The sequence below is a fragment of the Mandrillus leucophaeus genome, unplaced genomic scaffold (assembly GCF_000951045.1).
Source record: "Mandrillus leucophaeus isolate KB7577 unplaced genomic scaffold, Mleu.le_1.0 Scaffold282, whole genome shotgun sequence".
Taxonomy (NCBI): domain Eukaryota; kingdom Metazoa; phylum Chordata; class Mammalia; order Primates; family Cercopithecidae; genus Mandrillus; species Mandrillus leucophaeus.
This window is the reverse complement of record NW_012102943.1, coordinates 1,089,464-1,110,467: the sequence shown is the minus strand read 5'-3', so window position 1 is coordinate 1,110,467 and position 21,004 is coordinate 1,089,464. Positions and strand designations below refer to the sequence as shown.

Here is a 21,004-nt window from a genome sequence, read left to right as displayed (position 1 = left end):
GCTGGGAACTTCCTGAGGCAGGAGCATACTCTGTACATTTTTATATCCTGTCGGGAGCACAGGAGGGTGGACCTTCCTTGAAAACTGCTTGGAGTTTAAGAACAGTGAAACAGAGGACTAGAAGGGGCCTGAAGCCACCTTGCATGAAAAGGACAGCAGTGTCCTAGTTCCTGTCCACCACTATGCATGCACCCCACGTGGAACTCACAGTCAACACCACAAGAAGGCGTGGGGAATTTCTTTTTTTTTTTTTTTGAGACAGAGTCTCGCTCTGCCGCCCAGGCTGGAGTGCAGTGGCCGGATCTCAGCTCACTGCAAGCTCCGCCTCCCGGGTTCACGCCATTCTCCTGCCTCAGCCTCCCGAGTAGCTGGGACTACAGGCGCCCGCCACCTCGCCCGGCTAGTTTTTTGTATGTTTTAGTAAAGACGGGGTTCCACCGTGTCAGCCAGGATGGTCTCGATCTCCTGACCTCGTGATCCGCCCGTCTCGGCCTCCCAAAGTGCTGGGATTACAGGCTTGAGCCACCGCGCCCCGCCGGGAATTTCTTACTCAATGTCTGCCTTGTCCTGTAGATTAGAGGCTGCATCAGGACTGAGAGCAAGTCCATTCTGTGTGCCAGGGTATCTTCAGAGTGGCCCAGAGTAGGCCCTCGGCAAACCTTGAATTCAGAGAAGTCAGACTGAAGGGAACGAGCCCTTGACCCTGAGCCCGCCTCCTGCAAGGCCATGTCCAGCATCCCAGAGAGAGCCTAACCCTGACCCACTGACCAGATGCACTTGGATACACAGACACTTCTAGAATCGGGGCTGGGCCAGCCATGCTCCCTCAGAGAGGCCCAGATGTAAGGTCAAGGGACAAAGCAGAATGCAGGATGTGGGAACTGAAACCCACCCCATGTCCTCTGAAACACGCAACACTCAGTTTCTCTTGGCACTGGGGAGTCAACAGGGAAAGGGGTTCATGAGAAGCAAAAAGGGGGCAGACAGAGCTATGCTCCCCTACTTTAGCCTCAGGGGGCAGAGCTTGGGGAGAAAGAAAGGCAGCGGGCAGAGGACACGCAGGAGAAATATCCTATTGTGGGAAAACCCTCTCTGGAGATCAGAGGAGCCGCCCCCGGAGGGCCTGGACTTCTGGAGGAAAGAAAGACAAAGAGGGAAACAGGGAATTTCCAGGTCCTGCTGACTTCATGCCCAGATGGTCAGCGGCAGTCCCTGGATGACCACTGGGCAGACAGGAACTCTCCCTCTGATCAGTGAGGTTTTTATAACTTCTAGAGAGAGGACTCATTCTCAGGATGACACAGCTGGAGGGGACTCTCCAAGGGCAATGAGGCGAATCCTGCATTATCAGGTGGAGAGAAATGCGCCCAGAAACACTCAGTGGATGAGGGGCTGCATTAGAACATGATGACGGCATGTGCTCCCCTCTGCTGTCCTCAAACCACGAGTGTGTTTTCAAAGGCGAAAAGGAACCACTGACCACTCCCCTCCATACAGCAGTATCTGGAGTTCAGAGCCCAGGAGTCCTTGGGCATGAGCTCATCTGATTCTCACTCATGGCACAGGCAGTGCAGCAAGGCAAGGCCCTGAGCAGGGAAGGCCAAGGTCACAAAGGAGTCAGGATGGAGCTGGGACCAGAAGATCCCTGCTCTCCCTCCAGGGTGCCCACAGCCCATCCTCCATTTCCCTTCCTGCCCAGCAATCCAATGACACACCACAGGCCCCCGCCACATCTTCTCGCGGAGTCTCTATCCACCTGGCCTGGCTCCACAAACTACAAACCAGCAGGTGCTCCACCAGCAGTGGGACTCCAGCCCCCCTTGCCCAAACCAGAAACAGCTGGTGGTATAGAAGCAGCCAGCGCAGACTTTCTTCCAAAACAAGACCTCAGCCAGGGGGGCCTCCACAGCCCGCCCCAGAGGGGCCCTGGGGCTGCCCACCGGAACCAGAAAGGCCCAGTTTGGGGGCAGAAAGGGCCCAGACAGACTGCAGGTCAGGCAACGACCACAGAGCGTGAAGATGGAAGTGATGCTGCTGAAACCGAAGGAGCCACCCACTAGCAGGCAAGCACTTGTGGGTGGCAGGGAGGCAGTAGTCTCCAGGACTCAATTCTCAGCCCTACCCCAGAAAGAGAGGGGTGTGATAGAGACTACATTCAGAATTAAATTTACATTCCAGCTTTTGCACTGAAATGCTTTGGTCTGTCAGATTATCTTGCCATTAGCCATGTTCTGGTGGCTGCGTAGTGGGGTGGCCCCAGACCCCCCAAATGATATTCACTTGCATAGCCACTAACATTTGCAAAATACTTCATCGTGTCCCAAGCATTGTTTTTCCATCTGATTATCACAAGAGCCCTGGGAAGAAGGCAGGGCTGATACCTGCATGATGGATAAGGAAACTGAAGTCCAGCTTGGGGACTTAATCAGCCCAATTAAATGCCTCTGGTCACTGGCAGCATCCTGGGGTCAGCTATCCCTGCAACCCTGGAGCAGGCGATGCCCTCCCTGGCCCAGAGGGAAAAGTGGAAGCAAATCTCTGGTACAGGGAGGTGGAAGGTCATGCAGGCCAACATCTACCTCCCCAGCAGAGGCAAAGGCTGCCAGGGACGCTGGCAGGTGGGCTGGCAGAGGGGGCATAGGGAAGGGTCTCCAGGAAAGACGGCACAGAACAGAATGTCAGAGAGGTCTGTCCTAGTGTCTACTCCACTGTGTATGGAACCAGGGGCTCATTCCCTCACATGCAAGGGGAGGAGCATGCGCCACAGAGAACCTGGGTGATGGCTAAAGCTGGCCTCAGGATCAAGAAGACCCAAGCCTCAGGAGCTAGCAGCAAGCTGCAGAAAGAGAGGGAGCCAGCACCATGGAAACATCGCTGCCCTGGAGGCAGGAAGAAAGGTCCACACAGGGAACGCGCTCAAGGCCAACCCTGCAAACACGAGGCCTGAGAGGGGGCCTCACCTGTACTAGCCTCAGCTCCCTACACCCTGTGGGCTGTGAGACCCTGGACCAGCCACTCACCTTTCCTGAGCCTCAGTTGCCTCATCTGTAAAACAGGAGTAATAATAGAACCTACCTGATAGAAGATCAAACAAATCAAATGAAACAATGTGTATAGTTGGAAGGGAATTCTCACTTTCTACTTTATGCAATACTCCCTGATTATCTGATTTAACAAGAAACACATCCTTGTTTTATAATAAGATTTCCAAAATAATAAGCATATACAGTAACTAGCTCAGTACTTGGCACACAGCAGATGCTTAACAAAAGGCTGAGGCAACCCCACAACCGTGCCCAGCTGATCTAAGGGCCAAGGCTTTTCCCATATGTTCCCTCCTTTAACAGGGGATTTTAGGCTCTTCGTTCAGCTCAGTAAGCTAGGTTCTGGCCTCCACTTATTCTCTAGTGATCTCAAATCACCATTTAACTGTGGTTCAGCAGGGTGCCCGGGCACACCACAGCTAGTGAAGATGTAGCTATAAGATGCCCTTGAACCACGATGCCACACTCACCAACGACTGGGAATCTGAGCCTCATTTCCTCTGTTGTAAACGGGAATATCCTGCAATTCCACCCAAGGATGAAAGGAAGTGAGACGCCATGATATCACATTGCACACATAGACAAAAAACTGTCCACATATTTGTGTTATGATGACCTCCAGTCCTCCCCCACCAATTTCCAGGCTGGGGAGACTGCAGCCTCAGGCCCATCCATCAAAGGCCAGGTTGGATTTTTCGGGCAGTGAAACCACTCTGTTCAATACTGTAATGGTGGACACCTGCCATTCCACATTTGCCCAAACCCACAGAACATGCACCACCAAGAGGGAACCCGGATGTAAACCATGGACTCCAGGTGACAGTGGTGTCCATGTAGATTCATCAGCTGTAACAAATCTACCACTCTGGTAGAGGATATTGATAATGGGGGAAGCTATGCATGTTGGGGGTGGGGGGCGGGGCACAGTATATGGAAAATCTCTGTACCTTCTTCTCAATTTTGCTGTGAACCAAAACTGCTCTATAAAAAATATGGTCTTTAATTTAAAAGAGAAAAGGACCAGGCTGTGCTCTCCTGATGGCTGTCAGGTTCACACATCAGTGAGGACACAGCACCTACTTGAGACAGTGTGTATTCAAGGACTCCACCCTGGCATCCTCACCAATAAGGAGCCCAGACTTAACTCCTCCGTCCTTGCCATCAACTGAGCAATAATGAGGTTGCAGGCACAGAGTCTCATATAAACAGCTGGGGCTCCAGAACTGTGGGATCCAGCCAAGGTACACTAGGGTAAACATCTTAACTCTCACTAGGCCTCAGTTACCTAAAAAGAGGGAGCTGCAAAAATAGTAATAACATGGGGGGTTGCACGGACAATCTTTAAGGCCCCTTCTAATTGTAACATTTCAGGATCTGAAATTTATTAGCACTACTTTCTTTAACCTTTTTTTGTTTGTTTGTTTGTTTGTTTTTGAGGCGGAGTCTCGCTCTGTCGCCCAGGCCGGAGTGCAGTGGCCGGATCTCGGCTCACTGCAAGCTCCGCCTCCCGGATTTACGCCATTCTCCTGCCTCAGCCTCCTGAGTAGCTGGGACTGCAGGCGCCCGCCACCTCGCCCGGCTAGTTTTTTGTATTTTTTAGTAGAGACGGGGTTTCACTGTGTTAGCCAGGGTGGTCTCGATCTCCTGACCTCGTGATCCACCTGTCTCGGCCTCCCAAAGTGCTGGGATTACAGGCTTGAGCCACCGCGCCCGGCCTACTTTCTTTAACCTTTTAACCTTAAGACGGCTCCAGTTCCCAGCTCCAATCCCTTCTAAGGCCCAGGTGGATTTCCCTAACCCAGCGGTCCTCCCGTAAGAGCTTTCATGGGTGCTATCCCCTCCCCGAGTGCAGTCAGAGACCCTCAGCTGACATCCACAGCCCTGTGCCAGGTCCTCCCCTCCTGCCTAACTTGTACCAGGCTCCGGCCAAGCCTGCTCTGTGTTCCTCAACATGGCACATATCTTCCCATGTCCTTCATTCTCCCCTCCCCTGAGTCACCCACAAAGGAGGCCCCACTGTCTCCACTCAGCCTCCGAGGCCCAGGTTACACACCACCTGCTGAACACCTGAGCCAGAATTCACACTGCAAAAGAGGACTGGAGAGCACCTAACTAAGCCAGAGAGAGGGTGACATTCGTTAGGTGCTACCCTATGCCAGGCACTGGGCTGCACCATTATGCACATGACCTCATTTTCTTCTTGCCACACAGAGGTGGAAATTCTCATCCACACTTTCCAGCAGGGAAACCAACAGAGGCAGTACATGGATGAGGAAGCAGACTCAGAGAAGTTAAGTCATTTGCCTGAGAATACACAGCAGGTTAGTGGTAGAACAAATAATGCAGCCTCAATCTGTCAGATTCCAAAACCGGTGCCCTTTCCACTGCTCTGCACTGCCTGGAGAGGCGGCAGGCTGACGCTCAGAGGTAGGAAACCAGACCTGCTTTCCAGTTCTTCAGAACATGCCCCGAGTTCCTAGCCCCTGCCTTTATATGTCTCTAGCTTTATATGCAACCAGGTGGCAATCTGCCCCTCATCACCTGCAGTCAACAGGGTTTAGAATCTCAGGCTGGAAGGGAGCTCAGAGGACATTCCATCCTGTGCTTACCCAGTCCTCTGAGGAGCCCAGGGACTCCAGCTGGCCAACTTCAGCAATCCAGATCTCACCAACTTCCTCACCAAAACAACTCCTGGGGCAGCCAGCACTGGCTATAGTTAGGCTGCTCCCAGTTCTGTTTCTACTGGCCCTTCTCTCCCCTCTGTGGTCCCCTGGAATAAGGAACAAGATGCCCATCTTCAGCAGGACAGCCCTGAAGACATTTGGAACCTGCAGCCTTCTCTTGAGGTTGATCAGCCCTTTCCCCTGTACTGTTCCACATAGGGGCTGCCCCCTCTCCAGCCCCCCAGCAACCCTCTACCCCACACTATCTCTAGCTGGTTCTAGCACTGGACCCAACACTCCAGGCATGGCTTGCCTGACCAAATGCAGAGTGACTTTCACCTCCACCCTTTTAGGTGGTATATTCCTACTGAGGTAGCCTGAGTATACATTTGCTTTTCTTACAGCTGAGTCACCCACTGAAGAATGTCCTTTCTCAATGACAACAACCTGCGTGTATGCCTAACTGGTGAGAACAAAGTTCTCGTGTAGCAAAGTGTGCCTGAGGGCTGGGTGCGGTGGTTCATGCCTGTAATCCCACTCTTTGGGAGGCTAAGGCGGGCGGATCACCTGAGGTCAGGGGTTCGAGACCAGCCTGGTCAACGTGGCGAAACCCAGTCTCTACTAAAAATACAAAAATTAGCCAGGTGTGGTGGCATACTCCTGTAGTCCCAGCTACTGGGGAGGCTGAGGTAGAAGAATTGCTTGAACTCGAGAAGCGGAGATTGCAGTAAGCCGAGATCATGCCATAGCACTCCAGCCTGGAAGACAGAGTGAGACTCCATCTCAAAAAAAAAAAAAAAGTGTGCTTGAGGAGGTGTGACTTACCTAACAGGGTAGAAGTCTGATTGATTCAGTAATGCCCTATGTAGGAATCCAGAGATCTTTGCATCAGTACACACAGAAGCTGGACAAAAATGTGCACTGCCACATGCTTTGTAATAGACATTTTTGCTATTCTTGAATGTCCATCAAGAAGGGACTGGTTAAACAAACTACCATTCATTTCATGGAATACTATACAGCCATCAAAAAGAACAGGGTAGATTGCTTGGCAGTGATACAGGAAAATGCCCATAAAATACAAACCAAAGTGCAGATTTATATGTGTAACAGGACGCTATTTTTTTCAAAAACACATAACTCTGTGTGTGTGTGTGTGTGTGTGTGTGTGTGTGTGTGTGTGTGTATGTATGTGTACGGAATCTTAAATGTGCATAGAAAAAGGCCTGGAAGCCCAGTGCTTTGGGAGGACAAGGTGGGAGGATTGCCTGAGGCCAGGAGTTCAAGACCAGCCTGGGCAAAAAGCAAGATCTGGACTCCATTAAAAATTTTTTTTTACATTAGTGGAGCATGGTAGCCCATGCCTGGAGTCCCAGCTACTTGGAAAGCTGAGGTGGGAGGATCACTTGAGCCCAGGAGTTCAGGCTACAGTGAGCTATGATCATGCCACTGAACTCCAGCCTGAGTGATACTCTGTCTCTTAAAAAAAAAAAAAGAAAGAAAGAAAGAAAAGAAGAAAAGAAAAAAGTCTCAAAGGATACATACCAAACTGCTACTAGTACACTGCTCTACAGAAGGACCTGGGTAAGGAACTAAAACCAAAAGAAACTTTTGCTTTACCTATGCTATTTTAACTCTTTACATGGGAAAACTAGTCCTGTTCTTATACAATTATAAAATTAATTTTTAAACACAGTGGGGACAGAGGAAGGGGAAAGGAAGGAGAGAGAAGACAACTGTCACTTTTTTACTTTATATCTTTTGCACTGCTTGAGTTTTGGGGGGTTTTTCCCCAATAATCATGTGTTATTTGGTAATTTTTTTAAAGGGAAACTTTAAAATATTTTTTAAAAAAAATTTAAGTGAGCTGGGTGCAGTGGTGCATGCCTGTAGTCCCAGCTACTCCAGAGACAGAGGCAGGAGGATAGCTTGAAACCAGAGTTTAACCCTGTAACGCCCCTGCCTCCAAGAGGTAAGATGCCAATTTTGGGGATTCCCCTTACACAAAATATGGTGGAAAGAGGGTTTCACAGATTCAAATCCCGGCTATGATCCCTTCCCGAATGACCCTGGGCAGGCCTCACTTTCCTTGTTTCTCCCTATGGAAATGTTGTGAGGACCAAGTAGGAACCATAGAGTTCTCTGTAAACCTTAAAATGCTACCCAGACAGGAGCAATAATGGCTGTCAAGGAGCTAGAAAGGAAAAGGCTGCATAGGGGCTGAGGTACTCAGATAAAAGCCAAAGATGCCTTGTGTTAACAACAAAAAGCTGAAAGCTACCTAAAATGAAGAGGAAAATGAATAAATACACTGTGGCAATTTCCTATCAGGGAATACTATACAGCATTATAGTATTATACAGCAGTGAAAAAAGATGAGCCACAGCTGGAGATACGAATGGAATAATCTGGGTCTCGCTCTGTCGCCCAGGCTGGAATGCAGTGGCATGATCTCAGTTCAGTGCAACTTAAACCTCCCGGCTCAAGTCATCCTCCCACCTTCCTTCTCAAGTAGCTGGGACTACAGGCATGCGTCACCACACCCAGCTAATTTTTGTATTCTTTGCAGAGATGGGATTTCGCCATGTTTCCCAGGCTGGTCTCAAACTCTGGGGTCAAGAGATCCACCTGCCTGCTCTGCCTCCCAAAGTGCCAGGATTACAGGCATGAGCCACAGCGCTCAGCCTAAATAACGTTTTCAAATATAAAAAAACCTATGTATTATTTAGGGATGTACACATTTATTTAAAAAAAAAAAAACTTTAAAGAAATGCAAGAAAAAAAAAGCCACTAAATTCAGAACACTTGTTTCTTGTTGGTGGCTGATGAAGGAGAAATTCGAGGTGATTGGAAAATGTGTTATTTCTTAAACCAGATGAGTGAGCGTGCAGGTGCCTGCATGTTACCCTCTATATCTGACAGACTCCTTCATTTTTTCTCTTTTCTTTTTACTGTATTTTTTGCTTTTTTTCTGCTTCAACTTTTATTTTAGATTCAGGGGGTACATGTGCAGGTTTGCTACCTGGGTGTACTGCGTGATTAGGGCAGGGATGATCCCATCACCTGGGTACTGAAAACAGTTCCCAACAGGTTTTCAACCCTGCCTCCCTCCCTCCCCACTCTAGTAGTCCCCAGTGTCTACTGTTGCCATCTTTATGTCCATGAGTGCCTGTATTTAGTTCCACTTATAAGTGAGAAAATGCAGCATTTGGTTTTCTGTTCCTGTGTTAATGTGCTTAGGACAATATTTTCTAAAAGTCTATGTTGCCAGTTTCCTGGGGACTGGATCAGACAGGAGTTGCACCTGCAGAGACAGAAATGGGTGGAGAGGGACCGAGGCTCCTGAGACAGCTGCTGAAGCTGACTGTAATGAAGGCAGGGGATGAGCGGCCTGAAGGCCAACAGAGGGCCTGGCCAGTGCTCTGCCGAGTAGGTGGAGACCGAGCCAAAGGCCCTTGACTCATAGGGCAGTCCCATACCTGCCCTGGCCTCTCAGCGTGACTCCTTGGTGACACAACTCCCACAGTACCCACACACCTACACCCACTTCCCCCCCACACATACCCCTGCCTGGGCTGCCCGGTTTGTCCACTGCGTAGGTGCTCAAGGACACAGAGCTCCTGCCTCTCAAGGAACAGCTTCAGGGTGAGGTCCTTGGGAGAGAAGAGTTCAGCTCTGCACAGAGCAGCCCTCAGACAAAGAGCCAGCTGCTGCTCGCCAGTCATCCGTTCCAATCTGAAGAGTGACTGTCCTGGGCCAGTCATGGGAAAATCATCAAGAACTTCCCACAAGAGTCATGGTGGCTGCCAAGGTCTTTCCAGAGCACAGAACAAGGGGACGCAGCTACCCTGTGCCTTCCTGTGGCAACTCTCTGGAGGATGCCCGGATACCCTCCCTACAGATGGCCAGGGATAGGAGGGGCAGGCACTGCGGGCATGTGGGGACATAGCAGCAAGAATCTAGGAGGGCAGGCACAGCAAGGCCTGGCCCAGGGGGAAACCAGGAGCTGCCAGAGCCATAGAGAGGGTGACCCAATCATTGGTTGTTGGTTGTTAGAGAGTTTTTAAGACTTGGAAGAGAATGCCCTGAGATGCCAGTGAAACATTTTCATTCTGCAGCTGGGAAACCAAAGCCGACAAAGGGGAACAGACATGCCCACAGCTGCATGGGACAGCAGTAGCACAGAAGAGATGCATACCCCGTCCTCTGGTGGCCACTGTGCACTCTCTTACCACACCATGCTACTGCTCAGCCTCTCTCCGTCCCTCACAGTGGTCAGGTAAGCAATGAGGGAAAATGATGGAGGTGAGAAAGGAAGAACCCGCGCTGATGTGGGCCCACAAAAGCAAGAAGTCTGGAACAGCACCGGAAGGGGCTGCCTACAAGGTGGAGAGCGCCCTGATCCCAGGAGTCAGGGCCACGCAGAGGGGCACCAGGGTTGTTGAGGGAATTCAGGCCAGGTGTCTTCAAAGCCCCACCCACATCTGAGTTTCTACCACTCCAAACAGGGACAGATGCTTGAGACAAAGCCAAAGACAACTCATCCAGAGGGGACACAGCATGGTCCACAGGTGGCAGAGGGTTGAAGGCAAGTGTCTTAGTCTGCTTTCTGCTACTATTCTGTTGCATATCACAGACTGGTAATTTATAAAGAATGAGTTTATTTGGCTTACGGTTCTGGATGATGAGAAATCCAAGTGCATGACACCACCATCTGGCAAGGGTCGTGCCAAGGTGGAAGACAAAAGAAGAAAATCAGTGATTGAAATAGAGAGAGTACTGACCAAACTGGCCCCTTTTATAACTAACCTCCGCCTCCCCCCGCCTCGTGATAGTGACATTAATCTATTTATGAGGGCAGAGCTGACAATCCATTCATGAAGCAGAGGGATTATGTTTCCAACATATGAACTTTTGGGGGACACATTCAAACCTTAGCAGCAAGTTATCCAGAGCACAGAACATCAAACCAGTCTCATCATCTCCTACTGGAATCCTGTTCATGATTAGCATCATTAACGATAATAGCAACGACCATTTACTGAGCGCTTACCACACTGTTGGCCCGTGCTGAGTGCTTGCCACATACTGTCCCATTAATTCCCACCAATCTAGGAGGTAGCACTGATGTCATACAGAGCTGACAGGTGAGGATGCAGAGGCCCAGAGTGACAGACACAGCACCTACCCAGGTCTGCCAAGTACTGAATCATGTGCTCTTCACCACGGGTGCTCAAGGAGCAGCCCGGACCAGCGGCACTGGCACCGCCACCATCCACTGGATCAGATGCTCTGGAGTTGCAGCCCAGCAATCTGTGTTTAACAACCACCCTCCACCTCTACCCCCAGGATTCTGATGCATGCCCAAGTTTGTGTACCAACTGCTCTGACCATTTCCCCATGCTGCTAAGGAGAAAAATCAGTATTTCTGTGTCTGGTATCAAAATCTTCTAGGGTATTTCCCAGGCCAACTTGTCAATTCTCTCAACCTAGGAGAGGCCGATTCCAGATATTCTGACTAGTCTACTAAGTCCCAGAACAGACCCAGGTTCCACTCTGCACTTGGTCATTTTTTTAGGGTCCGACCTTGAAGTCACTTCCCTCCAGAAGACCCCCCCCAACCATCTGGTGCCCCCAAATTACTCTGCACTCCAGTCATTTGGCGCTTACTGGCACACAATGCCTTTCAGGTCTCACTCATAGCACATCTCCCCATTTGACCAAAAGTTCCTGGAAGGCAAAGCCAGCTCCTTATGCACCTGTGCATCAAGAACACTGCATAGTACTGGGCGCAGGAGCCATCAGGAAATGACACTTGGGACAGCGCTGGGAGAGCAGACTCCGGTTCTATTCCTGCCCTCTCATCTCTAGGCCTTAGTTTCCCCATTTGTGAAATGTGCCATTATTCTACTCATTCATTGAACAAACTCAGAAAAGCCATCCACCAGGCACTCTTCTCCCGCTACAGAAATACACTCGAGAGGACCACACTCACCCCCTTCTATTCTAGGAAAAAAAGAAAGACAATAAACACTAAAAATAATTTGCCAGACACTAAGTTCTATGCATACGCTTTCACATCAGCAAATAAACGAGATTCTTTCATAGCATGATACATGCATGAGAAAAGTAAAATAGTAATGACAGAAAGTGAAAAAAGGGGCTGCTTTGCATAAAAAGATCAGGGAAGGCCCCTCTGAGGAGCTGACATTTGAGCTGAGACTTGATCGATAAGGAAAAACCAGTCATGGGAAAAGCTGGGGAAAGATGTTCTGGGCAGAGGGAGCAGCACGTTTGAAAGCCTAAGGATGAGAACAAGCTTGGCTTGCTGGAGGGGGAAAAGCAGGCCAGCATGGTGTGGCCAAATCACAGCGGGTAAAACAGTAACCAGTGGGTTGGAGAGAGAGGCAGACAAACAACCACCTACAACGCTGCCTCACTCAAATCAGGTCGGCCTGACCCAACCGGGACATCCGGGCCCCAAGTCACAGGCAGCACTGGGGGTAAGGGTATGACTCAGACCCCACAGCTTCCTGGGGCCCCGAAAAACCTGGTGGGGGTATCCAGGGGTAGGCATCAACCCTCAGCATGAGTGCCATGCCATACCCATGGAACAGCCAAGACTGGGAGACAAACATGGTTACATAAGCGTGTAGAACACTGCACACTCCCAGTGGCAGCTTCCAGAGAGGCATGATCAATTGCTTCCATGAAGTGCCAGTCCTTGATCACATTATTTTCCCGGGACACAGCAGGACAGCAGCCTTGGTCAGGGGAAAGGGAACACGGTCCAGGATTCAAGGGTTGCTAGTCTTGGGAGTCTTAACCTTCTCTAGGCCTCAGTTTCCTCATCTGAAAATTAAGAGTTGTTAGAAAGATTAAGAGAGGCTAGGCGCGGCAGCTCACACTTGTAATCCCAGCACTTTGGAAGGCTGAGGTGGGCAGATCACTTGAGGTCAGGAGTTTGAGACCAGCCTGGCCAACATGGTGAAACCCCGTCTCTAAAAAATCAAAAAATTAGCAGGGCATGCTGGCGGGTACCTGTAATCCCAGCTACTTGGGAGGCTGAGGTAGCAGAATAGTTTGAACCTGAGAGGCAAGTTGTAGTGAGCCGAGATTGCGCCACTGTACTCCAGCCTGGGTAACAAAGTGAGACTCTGTTTCAAAAAAAAAAAGAAGATTAAATGAGATACAGAATGTAAGCACTGTGCCTGGCACATAGTAAGCTATTAGCATTAGCATTCGCAGTTTTTTCACTGCCTCAGTTTCTTCTGTTGCAAAACAGAGAACACCACGGGGATGCTGAGTTTGTACTAATTAATATTCTACCCTCCTAATACAATTCTACCCTCCTTTGTCAAGGATTTTTCTTAAAAATTCTGAGTCTCCTTTTCTGACCTCTCATCAGATGCCAAATTCCCCTCTATCACACCCCATTGTTTGGAAAATGAGTAAGTGCTGATTAAATCCCATTTTGACGGCACTGTGAAAAAAAAAAATGATGCATTAGGAATCTACACATTTCCCTGCACTGTCATTCTGCAAGGGGGTGGGGAAGGACGTTGCTGATTCTTCTGCATCATCCACAAAAGTCCCTCCCTCCCCCTATCAAAACACGATCTCTCACCCAGTCGCACAAAATTCCCATCTGCTCCTGTACACACAATGAATGTACAACGCACACGTGCACACAAATGTCCTACAGTGGAAAGCTCAGCCTTCAAACTCCATCCCCAGAAGCACTCCTGGACACTCATCTATCCTGCACATGTACACAAATGTCTCCAACAATGTGCACGCAAAACATGTTCAGCAGAAATTGTATAATAGGAACTCTGGAGTCAAATGCCTGAGTTCAGATCTGACTTTGCAACTCACAGCTGTGTGACCTCAAGCTCCAAGTACCTCGGTTTCCTAAAGCATAAAATGGAGATAAAAACAATGTTTAGGATGGAAGTGACAATTAAATGAGTCTAATACACGTACAGCGTTAAGATCAGCACTTGGAAAGCACCCAATAAGAATTATTATTTTCCTCCTCGTGACATATGTACACTGCTTCCACAACTTTATACGAAACTCCTGACGCCGCGTAGGAAACTCGTCTCCACAGGGTAAGACACCCAAACGGCCGCAGCGCCGCCCGCACCCGGAGGGTCTGCGCGCTGTACAGCCGCCCCACGCCGTTCTCAGGCGCGCTGCCCCGCGCAGTGCGCACGCGCGCCCCCCACCAGCCCCAGCGCCAAGCAGGGAGTCCCCTCGCTGCCCTGCCTGGCAGCTGGCGGAGAGGCCCCGGGACCTCGCGCGCGGGGCCCGAGTGCACAAACCATCTTCCCAGCTCGCGCCCCGCCACCACCGATGCTCTGGACGATTTGGGCCCGGCCTGCCTTCTTCCCCTCCATCCCCGCTCCGGCCCGACCAGCTTACCCGAGGACCGGGAACTTTGGGACACAGCGCCCCGCTTGCTGCGTCCAGCCCCGAATCCAGGGACTGGGCAGCGGCCAGGGACAGGCTCCGGCCCCCCGTAGCACTCCTCCGGCTCCTGGGCGGGGGCAGGGGGACCCGGCCGAGGACTAGGAAGTGCCGGGGGCCTAGCCGGGCCGCCCCACCCCTGGGAAAGTCCCCGGAGACTGGCAGACCGCTCGCCCAATCGTGCCGCGCGCTCCGGGCGGGCCCACGGCCGCCAGGGGTGGGACCGAGCGAGGTAAACACAGGCTGCGCGCGGTTCCGGGGGCCCGCGGTGTCATCACGTCCCCTCGGCGGCCTCCCCCTCTAGGAGCGACCTCGCTGGCGCCACCGTCCCGGGCCCGCGCGGCCCCTTGCCGCACTCCCAGCCCCGGAAGCCCCTGGCAGAGGCCTGGGGCCACCTTGAAAGTCGGAGTTTCAGAGCGGAGGCGAGCCACAGAGACCACCCAGCCCCTTCCTTGTGCCGAGTGGCGAGAGCGGGGAGGGGACCTGCCAAAAGGCACGTAAGCATTTGGCAGTAAGCCAGAGCTGGAGCTCAGGGCCCGAGTTCCGTCCAGGGAGCTCCAGGACTCTTCTTAACGAAACTATAGAAATTCCGAGCTGAAAGGACCCGTAAAGACACTTACCACTAACATATTTTGCTCCAGACATCGTAAAGGATTCCCAGACATTGTAAACGCTTTGCTCCTGGCATTGTAAATGCTTTGCGTGCATTATTTTCTTTGCACAATCACCCTAGTGAGGTGGGTTTTACTGCCTTTTCTTAAAATAAATAATATTTGAGTCACAAAAAGGTTAGATGACCTTAGTAAAGGGCTGAACCAAGATTCAAACCCAGGTGGGCAAATCCAGAAGCCGCCTTCCACCCTACCTACCTATATGTGGGCTAGATAATCCCAACAGACTGGAATTTCCTAGACCGGTAAGGAACAGAAACTTGCTTTAAGGGTAGGAAAGCTTTTAAAAAGTTTATCCTTTTATTTTTAAAAAGAGAGAAAGGTAAATTTTAATTCCAAAAAGTAGAAGGCCTAACCTTGGAATAAAGAACGGCTCCTTAAACTAAATATAGCTTTATGAAAAACCTATTGCAAAAGACTCATTTCACTGGTACTGTTGAAAACTTAGTCATTGACAGGCCCTCATCCTCGAAAAGAATTAGGGGAAAGGATTTGGGGAACTGTTTAATACACACCCTCATTTTACAGAAGAGAGACTCATCAATCAACTGTGACTTCGCGATAATACACAGGCAGACGCTTGCCCAAATTAGATACCTAATCTGGGGATTCTCTAAGGTTTTGTAACGTCCTAGGGTTCCTTCAGTTACTTCAATGGTGTTATCAGATTTTCAAAACGATATTCATTCTAGTTTAATTATGAGAAGAATTACACTTATGGCTTGATTCAAAAGGGAGGAAGGGACGGAGGAAGCGATGCAAACACCAAAGCACCACTGAGTGTCACCACGGGGGGGATCCTACAGAGAAATTGGGAATCCTGGCCCTGGTATCATCTCCCAGGCATCATCTCCACCCATCAGGTCCCCACCTGCCAGTTTTCTTCCTGCTCTTTGCCTGTACTTCCCAATTCTCTTCCTGCAATGCTGTGTTCCTATTCCCAACCCACATCTTCTCCACTCCCACCCTCTATCCACTGAAAACTAAAATTCACCTAAAAATGACTGGTCTCTAATTACTTGAATTTTGTTTCCACACTATTTCAGCTGTTTTTGTAGCATGTCTGGCCTTAGCTGGGCAGTTTCATTTCTCGAAGTGCTCGCTAGGAATTCTCAAACTTGACGTAAAAATGGCATTCAGTCATCTTTTTGTCTGATTTCCTAGTTCTGGATCCTTTTTCTTAACAGTTACAATTTGTGAGAAAACTTGTTTATTTATAAGTCGTGACTACCCCCACCCCTTCCATTCTTTTAAGTCTTGGTTTGTCTTCAGGGTATTCCACCCTGATAGAGGTCCTGGAGCCCATTGATAACAAACCCCTATTTGACAGATAGGTAAATTCAGTCCTCTGTCTAGAAAAGGACTTGCTCTAGGCCACACACACTGAGTGACACAACCGGGATTGGAATCCAGGGCCTTGGCTCCCAGTCCTGTGTGCTTGGTCCGCTGTACCAGGTTGCCTTCACAATGACATGATTTTTCTCACTGTCTTGGCAGAAACTCACCACTGTCATAAACACAGGCTATGAATCGAACTAATGGGATTGCAATCCCTGCTCAGCCACTTACTACCTGGGTGGCCCCTCTAAGCCTGAGGCTTCTGTCTGGAAAATGGGGGATAATATACCTATTCCTCATGTGATCATGAGGATAAATTGGATAATGCAAATAAAGCCCAAGGCTCAGCACACAGTAGGCATTCAAGAAATGATAGTGGTGTCTAGCTGTGGGCTGCATGCATTGGGTAGAACTTTGCTGTTAAACTCTGCAGTGAAACCTCACCAGGCTCCATCCCACCATACACATCCTCTCTGAGACCCTAGCCTCTGGGGGTGTGGCAGGAATGGGAGACAGGCCCCCTAGCCTGGCACTGCCTGCTACCTTGTGGTCTGGAAGGGGATTTCCAAGTCAAGAAGCTGGGCCTGACGCTGGGAGCTGAGTGACTCAGGCAGGTGCAACCTCTTGTTCTTCCAGAGTAATGACAAGCACTCGCACAAAGCCACACCCAGAAGGAAGATCAAACTGCCTTTGTTTTGTTTTGTTTTATTTGGTTTTGTTTTAAAGCACACAACTTCTCAATCTCCTTTCTGCTACTCCCCCCTCCACCACCTTTACTGAGGTAGCTACAGAGTCAGACCCAGATACACATTAGAAGGAAATAAAAAACATACAAAAAATCCATCTATAACCAACTTAACTCTAGACCAAGTGCCAGAAGAGGGGTGGAGGCTGCATAATGAAAGCATTAAAAGGTAACATATGGAGTATTTGCTGTGTGCTAGCTCTGCGCTTTTATTCATAATTTGTCTCCCAACCAGCTTATGAGGTTGGTACCATTATCATCCACATTTCACAGATGAAACTGAAGCTTTGAGGTATTAGATGACTTGCCCAAGGTCTTACAGTGCAGCAAGTAACCAGAGCTTGAAGATCCAGGCTCTTAAATGCTTAACACTCTTAAGCATCATGCTCCAAAGTCCTGCCAGCTAGCAAGACATAGAACTCAGAATGCCAGGCTTGAAGGGTCTTTAGAAATGGTCAACCCAGGCGGGGCATGCGGTGGCTCATGCCTGTAATCCCAACACTTTGGGAGGCTGAGCCAGGCGGATCTCCTGAGATCTGGAGTTCAAGACTAGCCTGGCCAACATGGTGAAACCCCGTCTCTACTAAAAATACAAAAATTAGCCAGGCGTGGTGGCGGGCACCTGTAATCCCAACTACTCGAGAGGCTGAGGCAGGAGAATCCCTTGAACCTGGGAGGCGGAGTTTGCAATGAGCCAAGATCACACCATTGCACTCCAGCTTGGGGACAAGAACAAGACTTCGTCTCAAAAAAAAAAAAAAAAAAAAAAAAAAGAAAGAAATGATCAACTCAGTCTTTTCATTGTAGGGCTGGAACCACACCAAGGGCCAGAGAAGGGCAGGGATTTGAGGGAGGTCTTATGTTGAGTTTATGATTCATCACAGGACAGAACCCAAGTATCCTGCTCCCAGTGCAGTGCTGTTTCCGCATACCCCACTGATTGGAAATGGAGCATCTAAATCAAACAAGCACATGCCTCATTCCATTAGGAGAATGAGTGAATCAGGGCCTTGGCTAGGGGAGAATGGAACTCAGGGGGAGCAGCTAATGAACTAGGAAAAGAGCAGCCCTTCCTTAGATCCATAGCCTGAGGCAATCTCAGGAGTGTAAAACCCTCCAGTGGATTCTAGGTACTTTTTGGTGCTGGGTGTAAGTGTATATTAGAGAGATATTTTGATGATAGTTAAATGAGATAATGCATGTCAAGCACATGATACTGACTAAAATTGTTCTAGGCAATTGTGGCAGTTTTTGATAAAAAGTAAATAAATGAGCAGAGTCCATGGTCCCAGCTTCTCTCCTCTGCCTAAGAAGACATTTTTAGTTCTCTCTATCCACCTCCCAAATACCTGCATGAGGAGGTAGTTGTATCTTCAGAAGTTTTCACATTCATTCAGCACCTTCAGGTGAATGAAACCATTTCATATCCACAACTTGCCCATCTCCTAAGAGACTGTCATGCAGAGGATAAGGTGTGGGCTCTGGCCTCTGGGCTTAAATCACAGCCCTGCCACTTATAACTCTGTGCCTTGGTTTCTTTATCAATGACATGAAGGTTATAACTGTGCCCAATTCACAGGATGGTGACAATCAAATGCCACAGGACTTGGCCTCAGTGAAAGGTGGCGATGATCATTATGATCATCCATCCTGTGAGGCAGCAGGGATTGCTTCTCTCCTTTCCCCAGGAGGACCCCAAGGCCTGGAGCTGGGGAGCAGCTTGCCCTGGACATCACACTGTCCTCTGAGGAGCTGGGCCTAGAAGGCATTGCTCTGACTACTCTCCAGGCTCTTTCCCCTCTTCCCCCTTCTCCATCCCAACTATGTTCCCTGTGTCCCTGGGCCTGCCTGTTACACTTCAGTTTCTAGGGCACCACTGGAGGAGAGGAAAGGCAAAGTGACACTGGGGGAAATTCCCAGCCTCGTCACATAGTCACATACGCGGCCTAGCCAAGCCCCTCCCACAGTTCCTAGGAACCCTGGGTCCCCCGACTCCAGCTTCTCTCCCCCTGGCCTCTCCGTCTCCAGGTCAGGGTGTCAAGCTGGATCTGGGCTTGCATCCAGGGTTGCCCCTCGTCATCCTCCTGGAAGTGGGAACAGGTCAGCCAGGCTCAGCCCGGCCCAGCCTCTCAGGAAGTTAGACCCACAAAACCGGAGCATTTCCTAATCCTGGGAAGCCCTAACAGGGCCCTGAGAGCAACCCTCTTTCAGTCCCACCCACCTTCCTCCCTGTCCTCTCCCACAGCCTCTTCTTCTATGGCCCCTCCCCGCTCTCCCTCCATTCCTCTGTAGCCTAGAAGCCACCATCAGACTTGGCCTCTGTTCCTTGCCTCTTCTAGCCAGGGACTTCCCTGGACTGTGAAAACATGCCTGGGGAGGAGATGAAGAGGGCCATTTGGATGAGCTGGCCTTTTCTTCATCATTCCTGGTTCCAGAGTTTCCTCATTCTTACGGTAATTTTTATGGACCACTCAGGATACAGGAGTGGACCAATCAGACCCGCTTCCTGCTCTCTCAGAGCTAACAGACTCTCAGGAGCCATATGGGGCTATCTAAATAAGTAGAATTAAACTAAAATTAAATAGAATTTTAGTCCAGATTTTCTAAGTAATCAAAGAGGAAGCTGCATCAGCTGTATCTGCCTGCCCTTGGCCCACTCCCTGTGCCCTGGGCTCTCTGTTAAAGGTTCCACCACAAAAGAGTCCAGCGGCCCTAGAAGCAGAGCAGGCAGGAGAGAAGCAAGAGATCCTTTTGCTCCAGTGTTAAGGAGGGCCTCAGCCTCCATTGTGTTCCCCTCGGAGGCAGCATCGATTCTTGGTCTCTTCCTATCTAGCTGCAGACTTCTAACGTGCCCAATACACACCTGTACACTCCCCATCAAAAATTCACACACACACAGACACACACAGACTGTATACACAGATACACAAACAAATACAGTCACCAACTTACACCCACACAGACACATACACACCTCAGGGATCTGACACAACACAGGCATTCTCACACACACAAACACCCACATCCATGTTCACACTCGCACACCTCCCTTTTCTTGAGGGAAGAAGACAAAAATAGGCTTTTCTTTTTCCTTTGGAAAAGCTAGTAACAACTAGAGAGAAAGAGCCTGGCCAAGAAGGCAAGGCCAGAAGAAGAGGGGCAGGAAGAAGAAACGAGATAGAGGAGAGAAGACAGCGGAGAAGGAGGCTGGGTGAGGAGCAGAGGCTGGGAACCCAAGACTTGGGTGGGAAGAGCAAGCTGGGCTGGGAGCAGCAGACCCTGACTGGCAGGACATGGGAGGCCAGGTGGCTCTTGGCATGGAGCTGGGGGTGTCTGCTGACCCCAGCACCCTTGTGCGGTGGGTCCTTTCCCCTGTCCTGGCCACCCACCCCCATCTGGTCACTCACCTGGGGAAGGGCAGGAGAATACCAGGGTGTGTGCACCGGGGGCGGCTGTCCCTGCGAAGGCTCCTAGGCTCACTGTGCTTCTGCAGGAAGGAGGGCTGGGCTGAGCTGACTTTTAGGCAGGAGGGGAATTCCCCGAGATGGAGGAGCCGCCACCAGGCAGCCCCGCAAGGCCCAGCTGAGGCCCCATCCTGCCCCCTGGCAGAGCAGAGGGCCCTTATTTGTCAGCCTCCACCTGTCACTTCCCAGACTGGCTGTCCCGTGCTGTGAATTCCAGGGAGTTGGCAGGGGAGGGGGGGAGAATTATGGGGGGAAGAGCTGGAAGCCTGATGCTTCCTCAGCTGGGCTGGGAAGAGGCACCCGAGGGTGGGCTGGGGCAACCTGGCCTGGCCTCCCTGGGTTCTCCTGAAGACCTCCATTTCCTCCTTCGCCTAAGGTGGGGGATTCCAGTGTTCAGGGCCCTGAGGAAGCTGCCAGATGCCCAGCCCACATCCTCCCACCCCGTTCCTATCCCACCTGTTTCCACTTACTCTCTGAGGCTTCTCCATCCATAGTGAAGGAGGGGCCCACTCCTTTCTTGGTGCATGCCGAGTCACATTTGGATGTCAGGTAAGGCCTCAGAAACTGCAGACCAAGGAATTCTGCACTGACCAGCTGGAGATCCTGA

The 21,004-nt window shown here is 50.3% G+C and overlaps 1 protein-coding gene across 8 annotated transcripts in view; it reads right to left on the bottom strand.

Annotated features, from left to right (window-relative positions):
* Positions 1-20,923, bottom strand: part of TNIP1 (TNFAIP3 interacting protein 1) — a 58,506-nt gene extending 37,583 nt beyond the window's left edge. For 5 of the 8 annotated variants that reach the window (XM_011985314.1, XM_011985307.1, XM_011985312.1 and 2 more), the window contains exon 1: positions 14,135-14,855. The gene's annotated coding sequence lies outside the window, so the exon portion shown is untranslated. Of the gene's footprint in view, positions 1-14,134; positions 14,856-20,340; positions 20,443-20,853 lie in introns of those variants that run through there. The other 3 variants (XM_011985308.1, XM_011985313.1, XM_011985309.1) reach the window with 2 other exon arrangements.
* Positions 20,924-21,004: the final 81 nt, after the last annotated feature.